A 13,970-nucleotide genomic window follows, 5' to 3' on the forward strand; every position below is an offset into this window, starting at 1 on the left:
ATGGCGGACTACTGGCGTTAGGTTTTTCTCAACAACGCCGACGTGCCACTAGTCACAGATCGTCGATGCATGGGTCGTGGAGAGAGAGAAATAAGCCTTCGATCTGATCAATGACCCATAAACCTTCTGGAGGCTCTGAATCCTTCTAGAGACGGCGATCATCATGCTCACCAAGGCTCTGAATCTTTCTGGAGGTTTCTGGGTCATGTCCTCCGGGATTCGGTGGCCGTACATGCCGATCAGCAGCGGGATTCCGGAGCATTTGTCCGGGTAGAAGATCTTCCATCACCGGACGGAGCCGTAGGCTAAGATCATGGCCACGTAGGATTCATTGTTTTTTTTTTTTTTTTTTATTTGGCAGAAGGCTTATAAGGAAAGAAGAATGAAAAAACAAGTTTTTGAGTGGTTATACATGTCTATTGCGGGCAATAATATGAGTATTGGGAGGCACTAATATGATTATTGGAGGGCAATAATATGCATATAAATTGATCAATTGTGCCTGTAGTGTATTCATTTTGGTTTTGGAAGCTTATGCAATTAACTGGAGGGCAATAATATGAGTATTGGGGGGCAATAATATGAGTATTGGGGGGGCAATAATATGATTACTGAGGGGCAATAATATGATCAATTGTGCCTGTAGTGTATTCATTTTGGTTTTGGGAGTTTATACAATTCACTGGACGGAAATAATATGATTATTGGAGGCAATAATATGATTTTTGGGAGGCAATAGTAAGAGTATTGGGAGGCAATAATATGATTACTGGAGTGCAATAATAGCCGGATTTCGGATTCCGGTGACCGGTGGCCCGATTTCGGTCATCGGTTGCCAGATTCCGGTTATCGGACTGCGGATTCCGGTCACTGGTCGCCGGATTTCGGTCACCGGAGTCGGCCGCCGGCCACTGGTCACCGGAGTCTGTCAAGGTGGAGGATGACTTCTCCCTCTAAGTGAGAAAGAAGGAGAGGGCAAAAAAGTCTCAAAAATAAATAAAAAGAATGAAAAAAGAATTAATTGGGTATTAGGGAAATAATCCCTTAGAGTGATTTGGGTAAATGGGGTTTAAAAACAGTTGGTGGAGCAAGTGGGCAATTTTTAAGCTGAAATTGGGTAAATGATCATTTCCCCTTATAAATAATATATTATATTTTATCAAATCATAAACTGAGTGGACAAAAGAAGAGAGAGAAATATAACTTTTGCTTTAGTTATGCATGATTCTCTAGCTATTTAGCTAGCAAATTTAGCTAAAACTAAATTTAACTTAGTTATAACTAGTCTGTTAGAGTTGAATTTTACTTTAAAAATAGTTATATATAGCTACAATTTGAATTTAACTAGTCTGTTGGAGATGCCCTAAACTCTTTAGAATTGAAACCCTATTCTCTGGACAGCCATGGAATCGATACTTCACCTCATAACTCCCATTCCTTTGCTTACACTTGTACCAGAAAAAACATTGAGAAAAGTCTCATTCCCACGGAAACAATTGGAACTAGAATTATGTACACACATATCATAAAGGGAACATGATTAATTACCCCAGTTTAAGAAGGCGGTTCGGCCAACAGCTGTGTGTTTTTTCGTTAGAGGCCAATTTACCAGTCTAAGCTTCTGACGTGGGGATGGAGTTTGTTAATGTTATTATTGGAGGATTAAAATACAGTTACCCCACAAACCACGACCTACCAGCACTAAAACCACACCCAGTGTGTGTTGGTCCGGCCAAAAATCGTACCGAAAGCAACGCAACGCTTCTCTTGGACGACTATAGAGTTTCAACGCGTTTTTACCTGTAGCGGAAAAAAACTGTTCACTTACCCAACAATTTTGGAGTTTGGACAACGGCTTCTCTCATTTCCGCGTCGCTTCTAGAGTTCTAGGAAAGTTCAACAGTTGAATGTCGTCACCATCTCCTTTTAAGTTTTTCTTGAAAAATTCTTCTCGGTAGCACAACTAAACTAGCAGATCTCTCAGTCGCTGATATTTATAGATATTTCTTTTTTAATAATTAAAAAATATATTTAATGTTTATTCAGCCGTCCATTCATGTTATACAAGGTGCACTAAATATTTTTTGATTTTTTTTGAATTAAAACTTACCTATATAAAACCACATTTTACGCGATCTTGTTATGCTCTCAACTACTGTAGCTACATAATCCTCTCCATTGAAGAAGAGTGGCTTAGTGGTTATTGCCTAGTTGGGTGTGCTCCCCAACCTAGCTTCGAACCCCGAAGCTGTCAAAGTGGCGAGGCACTGTGCTGCAATGCACAGTTGGAGCATTTCACATGCGCCGAAGGGGTTTATCTTGGGCCTAGGAAGCCTTTGGGTTCCCCTTGACAAAGTCAAAAAAAAAAAAAAAAAAGACAGGCCAGTCGGCCACTAAGGTATATGGTGGATTTTACTGCCCCTTTTTAACTAAATACAGTAACGCGCATACAATAGTGATGCTCCTATAAGTAGAGTATCATTTTTGTTTTTCTTGTTATCAGTGGAAAACGCCCTTGGCTTTTGTCTCTTCTAAATCCGATTTAAAGAGCCTTTTGTGGAGTACGGAAGGCACAGTAGAGTGAGCTAGAATTCGAGTTTAACCAGAGGAATTTGAATCGGAGAACCCAAAAATCCAAACACAACTCTACTACTAATAACTCATTAAAAAGCTTCAACATTGAAAACCGGACCTGCCGGTGAAAAAGTCCCCAGGATTCTTCATCTGTTCAGTATATCCTGAAAAATTGAAAACAATTCCAAAAGCTCATAGATTGATTGTTGTAATCATTAGAGGGATGTGTTGATGTTGTCTTCACTTGAAGACATAGCAGCCGAAAGTTTCTCTGGAGTAGGTACCCACATGTTTTGCATCCTATGTTTGCATGTGCTAAGTCTAATAATACATATGTGGACAAGGGAATTATGGAGCAGCCGTGTAAAGCCATGGAAAGAGAATATATGGCAGCCAAAAGTAGAGAGTGAGAAAAAGAAGTCAAAAAGAAACAAAAGTAGAATGAATATGTTTCTTGATAAGTGGCAGCCATTGGAACGGAAGGGAATCCTAGGATTAATTATAGACATATAATTAATCATTGCAGCTGGATGAAGTGGTAGAAGTGAAGACACAGAGAGCAACGTGAAATAGAGAGAAGCAGAAGGGAGAAACATAATTGATAGCCATTCTTGAATACTCTGTCTTTCCTCTCCTTTTGGAGACTTAGCAATTCCATAGTTGAAGCTTCTTAAGCTTAGTTGTTGGTGTTGCTATGTATTGTATATGAGAAGTAAGTATTATTCTTCTTCTCTATTTGAATCAAAGGAGAGTTAAAAGGTTTGGGTGTATTGGGGATTTGGGTAGAGAGAGTTGTTCATAAACTCTAATTGTATGTTTTTCCAAATTGATCATAGTGGAATATCTTGCCGGCTCCGAAAGTGGATGTAGCTCAATCATACTGATTGAGTGAACCACTATAAATCTTGGTGTTCTTTGTGGTTTGTTTATTAGTTATTTTTGCTTTGTTTGTTACTGTTGAATTCATATCAATACCTTGTTTGTTACGCTTCCGCACAACAAACTGGTATCAGAGCTTCGGTTCTGAATTTGGGAGTTGTGTATTGATTGGATTCAATGGTTGACACAAAGAAAAATTCGAGTTCGGGTTCATCGTCGACTACTAGGCCATCAATTGGCAATGCCAAATTTGAAGTTGAGAAGTTCGATGGAACAAACAATTTTGGCATGTGGCAGTGTGAGATGATGGATGTCTTGTGTCAACAAGAATTGGATATAGCTCTTGAAGACAAACCAGAAGATATGAGTGAGAAGGAGTGGAAGCAGATTAATAAGTGGGCTTGTGGTTCTATCAGATTGTGTCTTGCAAAGGATATGAAGTTCTTTATCATGAAGGAAACTTCGGCAAAAGAGCTGTGGAAGAAATTGGAAGACCAATACATGATCAAGAGTGCTGAAAACCGGTTTCACTTGAAGAGGCGGCTTTTCCGATTCAATTATCGGCAAGGTATTTCTATGTCTGAACACATCAGTGATTTCAATAAGATACTTGCAGATTTGGCTAATTTAGATGTGCAAATTAGTGATGAGGATAAGGCTTTGTGTTTGCTAAATTCTCTCCCTGACGAGTATGAGCATTTGATTACAACTTTGTTGCATGGAAAAGAATTTGTGAAATTTGATGATGTGTGTAATTCATTGATAAATAATGAGTGTCGAAAGAAGGAGAAGCAATTGCAGAAAGTGACAGGTGAAGCACTTGTAGTAAGAGGAAGATCTGGAGATAGAAAGTTTGGTGGAAAAAGAGGTAATTCTCGTTCCAAGTCAAGAGGCAAATTTCCTGCAAAAGATGAGTGTGCCTTTTGTCGCCAAAAGGGGCATTGGAAGAAAGATTGTCCCAAGTTGAAGACTAGAGACAAGAAGGGTTCTGAAGTGAATGTTGCAAAATCTGAAGATGATGATGATTTTGGTTTTGCATTGAGTTGTTCATCTACCTTTGATGATGTTAAAGAGGATGAGATTGATTTTGCTTTGGCAAGCTCATCTGCACTTGATTATTCTGAGAAATGGATTTTGGATTCGGGTTGTACACACCACATGTGTCCTAACAAGGAATGGTTCTCTACTTTAAGAGAACTAAATGGTGGAGTAGTTTTGATGGGAGATGATAGTCCTTGCAGAACTAGAGGGATTGGTACAATTCGTCTCAAAATGCATGATGGGGTTGTTAGAGAATTGACAGATGTTCGGTATGTTCCGAACTTGAAGAAAAATCTTATCTCTTTGGGAACTTTAGAATCAAAGGGTCTCACAGTTACATTGAAGAATGGAGTTGCCAGAGTTGTGTCAGGTTCACTTGTGATGATGAGAGGTACTAGAGATAGAAACTTGTATTTTCTACAAGGGAGTACAGTGACAAGTGAAACAGCAATTTCTGAGACTACAGATGATGCAGATACTACCAGATTATGGCATATGCGTCTTGGACATGCTGGTGAGAAAGCAATGCAGGGATTAGTGAAGCAAGGTTTGTTGAAGGGTGCAAAGACTTGCAAGTTGGAATTTTGTGAACATTGTGTATTGGGAAAGCAGACTAGAGTGAAGTTTGGTACTGCAGTTCATCAGACTAAAGGTGCTCTAGACTATGTTCACACAGATGTGTGGGGACCTACCAAAACTGCATCTTTGGGAGGTAAACACTACTATGTCTCTTTTGTTGATGACTTCTCTAGAAGAGTATGGGTGTACACCATGAAGCATAAAGATGAAGTCTTAGATATATTTGTGAAGTGGAAGAAGATGATTGAGACTCAGACCGGTCGAAAAATTAAGAGGCTCAGATCAGATAATGGTGGTGAATACAAGTCCGATCCATTCTTGAAGTTATGTCAAGATGAGGGCATTGTGAGACACTTCACAGTTAGAGAGACACCACAACAGAATGGGGTAGCAGAGCGCATGAATCGTACTTTACTGGAGAAAGTTCGATGTATGTTGTCTAATGCTGGATTAGGCAAAGAGTTTTGGGCTGAGGCAGTTACATATGCAGGCCATCTCATCAACAGGTTGCCTACTGCTGCAAATGAGGGTAAAACGCCCATGGAGGTATGGTCTGGAAAACCTGCTACTGATTATCATTACTTACATATTTTTGGTTGTCCTGCTTATTTTCATGTCAGGGAAAGCAAGCTTGATCCGAGAGCCAAGAAGGCTATTTTCTTGGGATTTAATGATGGTGTGAAGGGATTTAGGCTTTGGTGTCCAGATGTGAGGAAAGTTATTGTAAGCAGAGATGTGACATTCGATGAGGCTGTTATGGTTAATCAGAGTGAGCAGAATGATTCTCAAAAACAGGAGATGATCATAGAGAGTTTGAAGCAGGTGGAGTTTAAAGAAAAATTTGATGAAACTCAAATTGATCCAGGTAGTCCTACAGTTGAGCTAGATGATTCTACAAATGAAGATTCAAGTATTGAAGTAGAGGCTCAAGCTCAAGAGTCTCCACAGCAACATGGACCTATTGCACTTACAAAAGGAAAAAGAAATGCTCCAAAGCCAGCTTGGCTAAATGATATGGTAACTTATGCACTTCCAATTACTGAAGAAGAAATTCCTTCTACCTATGAAGAAGCTGTGATACATGCAGATAGTGTAGAGTGGGAAAAAGCAATGGATGAAGAGATGAAGTCTCTTCACAAGAACAAGACTTGGGAGTTGGTTCAGTTACCACATGGGAAGAGAGCAATTGGCTGCAAATGGGTATTTGCTAAAAAGGAAGGATCTCGGTACAAGGCTAGATTGGTAGCTAAAGGCTATGCACAAAAAGAAGGAATAGACTACAATGATGTATTTTCTCCTGTTGTGAAGCATTCTTCTATTCGTATTCTTTTAGCCTTGGTTGCACAGTTTGATCTTGAGTTAGCACAACTTGATGTCAAAACTGCATTTTTACATGGTGAATTGAAAGAAGAGATCTATATGACTCAACCAGATGGTTTTAAAGTTGCTGGTAAGGAAAAATTGGTTTGCAAACTGCATAAATCATTGTATGGTTTGAAACAGTCTCCAAGACAGTGGTACAAGCGGTTTGATAAATTTATGTTTGGTCAGAAGTACACTAGGAGTCTGTATGATCCATGTGTTTACTTTCGCAAGCTACATGATGGGAGCTTCATTTATTTGCTCTTGTATGTTGATGATATGCTAATTGCATCTAAGAGCAAAGTGGAAATTGAAAAATTAAAATCACAGTTGAGTGGTGAATTTGAAATGAAGGACTTGGGAGAAGCTAAGAAGATTTTGGGCATGGAAATTGAAAGAGATAGATCGAAAGGCAAGGTTTGTTTGTCACAAAAACAATATTTGAAGAAGGTACTACAACGGTTTGGCATGGTTGATAAATCTAAACCTGTAAGTACACCTCTTGCCTCTCATTTCAAGCTTAAATCTTCTATGTCTCCTAGCACTGATGATGATATGCAATATATGGCTAAAGTTCCTTATGCTAGTGCTGTTGGTAGCTTGATGTACTGTATGGTGTGTACTAGACCTGACATTTCACAGGCTTTAAGTGTGGTGAGCAGATATATGCATAACCCAGGTAAAAGTCATTGGCAAGCAGTGAAATGGATTCTACGGTATATTCTTGGTACTGTGGATGTTGGAATTGTGTTTAAGCAGGATAAGATGAGTCAGTGTGTTGTTGGGTATGTGGACTCTGATTTCGCAGGTGATTTGGATAAGTGCCGATCTACTACAGCTTATGTGTTTACTCTTGCTTGTGGAGCGGTGAGTTGGAAGTCGAACTTGCAATCTACTATTGCTTTGTCGACTACAGAAGCTGAATACATGGCGGTAACAGAGGGTGCAAAAGAAGCAGTTTGGCTTCGTGGTTTGCTTGAGGACTTGGGAATAATTCAAGATTATGTGGATCTCTATTGTGATAGTCAGAGTGCTATTCATTTGGCAGAGAACCAGGTTACTCATGCTCGCACTAAACATATCAATGTCAAATTTCACAAGATTCGTCAACTGGTGGAGGATGGTGATATAGAGCTCCTGAAAATTGGAACTGAAGAAAATCCTGCTGATATGTTGACCAAACCAGTTCCATTGAGCAAGTTCAAGCATTGCTTGAACTTGATTGGTGTTTGTAGCATTTGATCTTCCCTACGGGGATGTCGGAGCGGCAAATTGGTATGTGATATTCTACTTGTGATATTATTGTATCAAGTGAAGCCAAGGTGGAGATTGTTGATGTTGTCTTCACTTGAAGACATAGCAGCCGAAAGTTTCTCTGGAGTAGGTACCCACATGTTTTGCATCCTATGTTTGCATGTGCTAAGTCTAATAATACATATGTGGACAAGGGAATTATGGAGCAGCCGTGTAAAGCCATGGAAAGAGAATATATGGCAGCCAAAAGTAGAGAGTGAGAAAAAGAAGTCAAAAAGAAACAAAAGTAGAATGAATATGTTTCTTGATAAGTGGCAGCCATTGGAACGGAAGGGAATCCTAGGATTAATTATAGACATATAATTAATCATTGCAGCTGGATGAAGTGGTAGAAGTGAAGACACAGAGAGCAACGTGAAATAGAGAGAAGCAGAAGGGAGAAACATAATTGATAGCCATTCTTGAATACTCTGTCTTTCCTCTCCTTTTGGAGACTTAGCAATTCCATAGTTGAAGCTTCTTAAGCTTAGTTGTTGGTGTTGCTATGTATTGTATATGAGAAGTAAGTATTATTCTTCTTCTCTATTTGAATCAAAGGAGAGTTAAAAGGTTTGGGTGTATTGGGGATTTGGGTAGAGAGAGTTGTTCATAAACTCTAATTGTATGTTTTTCCAAATTGATCATAGTGGAATATCTTGCCGGCTCCGAAAGTGGATGTAGCTCAATCATACTGATTGAGTGAACCACTATAAATCTTGGTGTTCTTTGTGGTTTGTTTATTAGTTATTTTTGCTTTGTTTGTTACTGTTGAATTCATATCAATACCTTGTTTGTTACGCTTCCGCACAACAGGATGAATCAAATAGGAGCTGACCTACGGCTTGCCATCCACGGTAGAAAACGGAGTCGAGTTCTTGAGCGTAGAAGGAAGGGTCGGTGTACCATGAGCTGGATGGAGTCACGGCTCGCTCTATTGGGATTGTCGGGTCGGGTCGAATTGATCTACCAGTGTCGGGGCTCCCACTGAATGATTGGGGAGAGACAAGGACTTGAAGATTCTTCTTGAGTTCAATGAATGGGGAAGGTAAGGGCTTTTGGGTCGCATCGGTTTGGGTTTGAGACTTGCCATAGTCACAGACTCACAGTCATCGTCATCGTCGACTCCATGCTTCGGAAACTCCGGCGCACTCAGCCTGATTGCTTCAGTGCTTTTGACATTTTATATCAAACAATTGACAATTATAAGAAGTGAGGGGAACTCACGACCTCCTCAGAGATTTACGTCACTGTACCAAATGATATTAGGCTTTCTTCTTGTATGTTGTGAAAAAAAAAAAAAATCTATATGTGATAATATTCCTACAAAAAAAATATGATCCATTCGACACTTGACTCATAAATTTCATTCACTTTAAACTTTGTCTTTCATACAACTCACTCCCATCTAACAACGTCTATCATGTGTTTAAAAATTTGTATGGGAACAATCATTTTCGTCCAATTAAATTGGTCATTCCTATAAGGTCTCTTTTAAATAAGATTTTTTTTAATCAAAAGGTTGTTTAAGTAAAAGAGAATTCGAGAGAGATTGATGAGAGAATTATATTTCATTATTGAGAATAGGAGCCCTATATATAGGGATTACAAAGTACATGTTCTAATGTTACAAGGAAAACTAATCCGATTAGGATTAGGAATTCTAGAACCTTCTCTCCTATTACTCCTAGTTTTATTAAGCACACACAAAACTGATTTTCCTTCAACACTCCCTCTTGTGCCGCTCAAACTTGGTGATGACGCTTCATCCGTTGCCTCGTTAAAAACCTTGCTCGAGTGAAAAAAAACCCTGTGGGACAAAAACACGCTCGAGGAGGAGAAAAAGAGTACAACACGTCCTCTACTCTTCGAGATCGAACATGTAGACATTATAACTCCCCCTGATGTCGATATCTCCCCCTGATTGCTACAATCATGGGAGTTCGGATAACTTTCTCAATCCGATGCTCTTCACATGTTTCTCGAAGGTGGATTTAGGTAACGACTTAGTAAATAAGTCTGCTACATTATCATCTGATCGGATTTGATTCACTTCAATCTTTAGAAGTGATTGTTGTTGCTGATTATAAAGAACTTAGGCGATATGTGCTTGGTGTTGTCACCCTTGATGAAACCTAACTTCATTTGCTCAATACAAGCTGCATTATCCTCATAAATGCATGTAGGTTCATCCGTGGTAGACTTCAAACCACAACTTCCTTGAATATGTCTAATTACAGACCTTAGCCATATACATTCACGCACGGCTTCATGTAGAGCAATAATCTCTGCATGATTCGAGGAAGTAGCAACAATGGTCTGTTTTGTAGACCTCCAAGATATCGCAGTGCTTCCCATGGTAAAGACATAACCCGTTTGGGAGCGACCTTTGTGAGGGTCAGAAAGATACCTTGCATCAACAAAACCCAACAAAACATTGTTGTCGTTTTGATGGAGGGGAGTAGGGTGAGGCCGGCCACCATGGCCGGCGGTTATGTTATGGACGGTGGCAATTTGCCTCTTGGGGTCCGGTCCCAAATTTCCGTCATTCTTTTTCTCTCTGTAAGGATAGAATATGCCCATATCAATCGTACCTCTTAAGTATCGAAAGATTGTCTTTACACCAATCCAATGGCGGCATGTTGGCGCAGAGCTATGTCGAGCTAACAAGTTCACTGCTAAGAAGATGCCTGGTCTTGTGCATTGAGCTAAGTACAATAATGCGCCTATTGCACTTAAATAGGGCACTTCGGCCTCCAATGATTCTTCGTCCTCATCCTTTGGACGAAATAGATATTTTCCGGGCTCAAGACTACGACCGATCATGGGAGTACTCACAGGCTTTGCTTTATCTTCATTAAAGCGCCTTAAGATCTTCTGAGTATATGCCGACTGATGGATCAAAATCCCATCACTACGGTGCTCGAGTTCTAAACGGAGACAAAACCATGTTTTCCCAAGATCTTTCATCTCAAATTCGGATTTCAAATATTTAGCAGTTTCCTTTAACTCATCTAGAGTTCCAATTAGATTCATGTCATCGACATAAACTGCTACGATTGCAAATCCGGAACTTGTTCTTTTAATGAACACACATGGGCATATTTCATTATTAATATATCCCTTCCCAATCAAGTAGTCACTTAGACGGTTATACCATATCCGTCCGGATTGTTTTAATCCATATAGTGAGCGTTTTAATCTTATTGAAAACGCGCTCCGTGGTTTAGAGCCACTTAATTTGGGTAATTGAAGTCCATCTGGAATCTTCATATATATATCTCTGAATCTAGATCCCCATAGAGATATGCTGTAACCACATCCATAAGCTGCATGTCAAGTTTTTCGGAAACTACCAAACTGACAAGGTAGCGGAACGTTATAACGTCCATTACGGGAGAATATGTCTCCTCGTAGTCGATTCCAGGGCGTTGTGAGAAACCTTGCGCCACGAGGCGGGCTTTATATCTAACTACCTCATTTTTCTCATTACGCTTTCTAACAAAGACCCATTTATGGCCAACAGGTTTTACATCTGGGGGTGTTTGCGTTATAGGCCCAAATACCTGTCTCTTTGCTAGTGAATCCAATTCAGCCTGGATCGCATCTTTCCATTTAGGCCAATCCGCTCTTCGTTGACATTCTTCGACAGAGCGAGGTTTGATATCATCATATTCTATAATTCATTTTGCAACATGATATGCAAATACATCATCAATAGCCATAGAATTTCTATCCATCATCTCATGTACACTAGTGTAATTCATGGAGATCTCTCTATTCTCTGGAATTGGTTCTGACATTGGAGCGTCCCCCAATGATGTCTCTTGGACATAACCATAATCCGGAATATTCTCATGACATGGATTATTTACATCGATGATTAATGGATTATTTTGTGCCAAACTCGCTTTCTTTCTTGGGCGAGAATCCATCGAACCTATGGGCCTCCTGCGCTTCCTGGCAGGAGCCATGGACCTAGCCACAACGTCACCATCACTATGAGAGGGGACGTTGGTGCCATGCTCAGGTACCCTTGAGATGGCGTCATATCCTCTAATTTTAGGGACATCAATCCTTACAGGCACATTTGCAGCAGGTATGTGTGATCTCGTCACTTTAGCGATATCAGAAAATGCATCAGGCATCGATTTTGCTACGTTATGAAGATCGAGAATTCTCCGCACTTCAATTTTGGACTGTGCGGTTCAGGGATCAAGATGAGACAGAGTGGGGACAGACCACGACAATTCATGTCGTTCCTGTTGAACACTTATGTTCTTATCTCCCCATAACGACGGGAAGACTGTCTCATTGAAGTGACAATCCGCAAATTTAGCGGTAAAGAGATCGCCTGTCAAGGGTTCTAAGTAGCGGACAATCGTTGGAGAATCATATCCAACGTAAACGTCTAATCGTCGTTGAGGACCCATTTTGGTGCGCTGTGGCGGCGCAATTGGCACATAAACTGCACACCCAAATATGCGTAAGTGTGAGACATCAGGCTCATAACCAGTTACCATCTGGGACGCAAAAAAGGGTTGAGTGGCAGTGGGCCTCAGACGAATAAGCACAGCTGCATGCAATATTGCATAGCCCCAAGCAGAAATAGGGAGATTAGTGCGCATTACCAATGCCCTAGCGACCATTTGTAGTCGTTTAATGGCGGCTTCCGCGAGACCATTTTGGGTGTGAACATGAGGAACTGGATGTTCAACTTCAATCCCAATGGACATGCAATAATTATCAAAAGTTTTTGATGTAAACTCCCCAGCATTGTCTAATCTTATAGACTTTATAGGATGATCAGGGTGGTGAGCCCTTAACTTAATAATTTGTGCTAGGAGTTTAGCAAATGCAGAGTTCCTTGTGGACAATAGCATGACATGTGACCAGCGTGTCGATGCATCAACCAACACCATAAAATATCTAAATGGTCCGCATGGTGGTTGAATAGGTCCACAAATATCACCTTGCATTCTTTGCAAGAATGGTATATTTTCTTTAGTGTCCTTTGCATAGGATGGTCTCGATCCTAATTTTACTAAAGAGCAGGCTTTGCAGAACGAATGATGGGCTTTAGAAACAACCAATGAGGATTTTGGTTGAGCCACGAAGTCACAATTGACTGTAGAAGTAAAATTTGGAGTTGAAAGAGCATTGGTGGCGTCAATGCCACCCTAAGGCCGCAGGAGGACGGCGGCGTCGGCCAAGGATGGCTTATTTTGGGGGTGAACGGCGCCGTGAGGCGCATGTGCTCTTTCGGTGTCCAAAAACCGATTTTTACTTCTTTTCATTCTGAAAAATGGATGCCCGTGCGAAGTTTTTAATATACGGATCATCATATCACGACCTGGATGTCCCAAACGGTCATGCCAAAGCCTATATGTGTCAGAATCCCATAAATCATCTCTCATAACATGATTGGATTCAATTATTCAAATAGTGGTTCCATACAACCCACTACATCGACACATAAGTTTCTCTAAGACTTTTTTTATGTCCGTAGTCATTAGAAGTGATGCAAAGGAACACTTGTCCATTCTCACAATGTGTTTCCACATGAAAACCATTGGCCCTTATATCTTTGAAACTCAGTAGGGTCCTTCCTGCCCTAGGAGCATAAAGAGCTTCGGTGACATTTAAAGTTGTGCCATTTGGCAACATAAATTGGGCTGGTCCTCTACCATGAATCAATTGAGATGATCCAGCCATCGTAGTCACGGAAGATCGAGAAGGTGTCATCCATAAAAATAGTTGCCTATTTCGAAGGATGGTATGTGTAGTTGCACTATCCACGAGGCATTCTAGCTCTTCGGGAAACATACTGAAAAATAATAAAGTTTGAAATTAAAATATGTCCAAGACATTGAAAAAAATAAATCGATACTTTATTAGTAATAGCCAATGATTACATCAAAGTTTCTTGACCAAAAATCTAATCCAACATAAAAATCAAATTTAGACAAATCGTAGTCGCTCTATCCGTTTGGTAACTCCAATTAAATATGACCAGGAAAATAGAGAGAGATGGCGGTGGAGCGAGGCTCTCTTAAATACCACTAATCTCAATTACTTTCCTAGACATCATATTCAATTAGATGCGCCACATGAGAAAGAGTTAATACAAAATGTCATTTATTGACTAAGGCATATTGCCATTACATAATTCTTGGAAAATAAAACTAAGGACTATACTAATCAAAATCTGCAGCATCCTTGTGCAATTCTTTGTCAGATTTGAA

The sequence above is a fragment of the Rosa rugosa genome, chromosome 5 (assembly GCF_958449725.1).
Source record: "Rosa rugosa chromosome 5, drRosRugo1.1, whole genome shotgun sequence".
In the NCBI taxonomy this organism is placed as follows: domain Eukaryota; kingdom Viridiplantae; phylum Streptophyta; class Magnoliopsida; order Rosales; family Rosaceae; genus Rosa; species Rosa rugosa.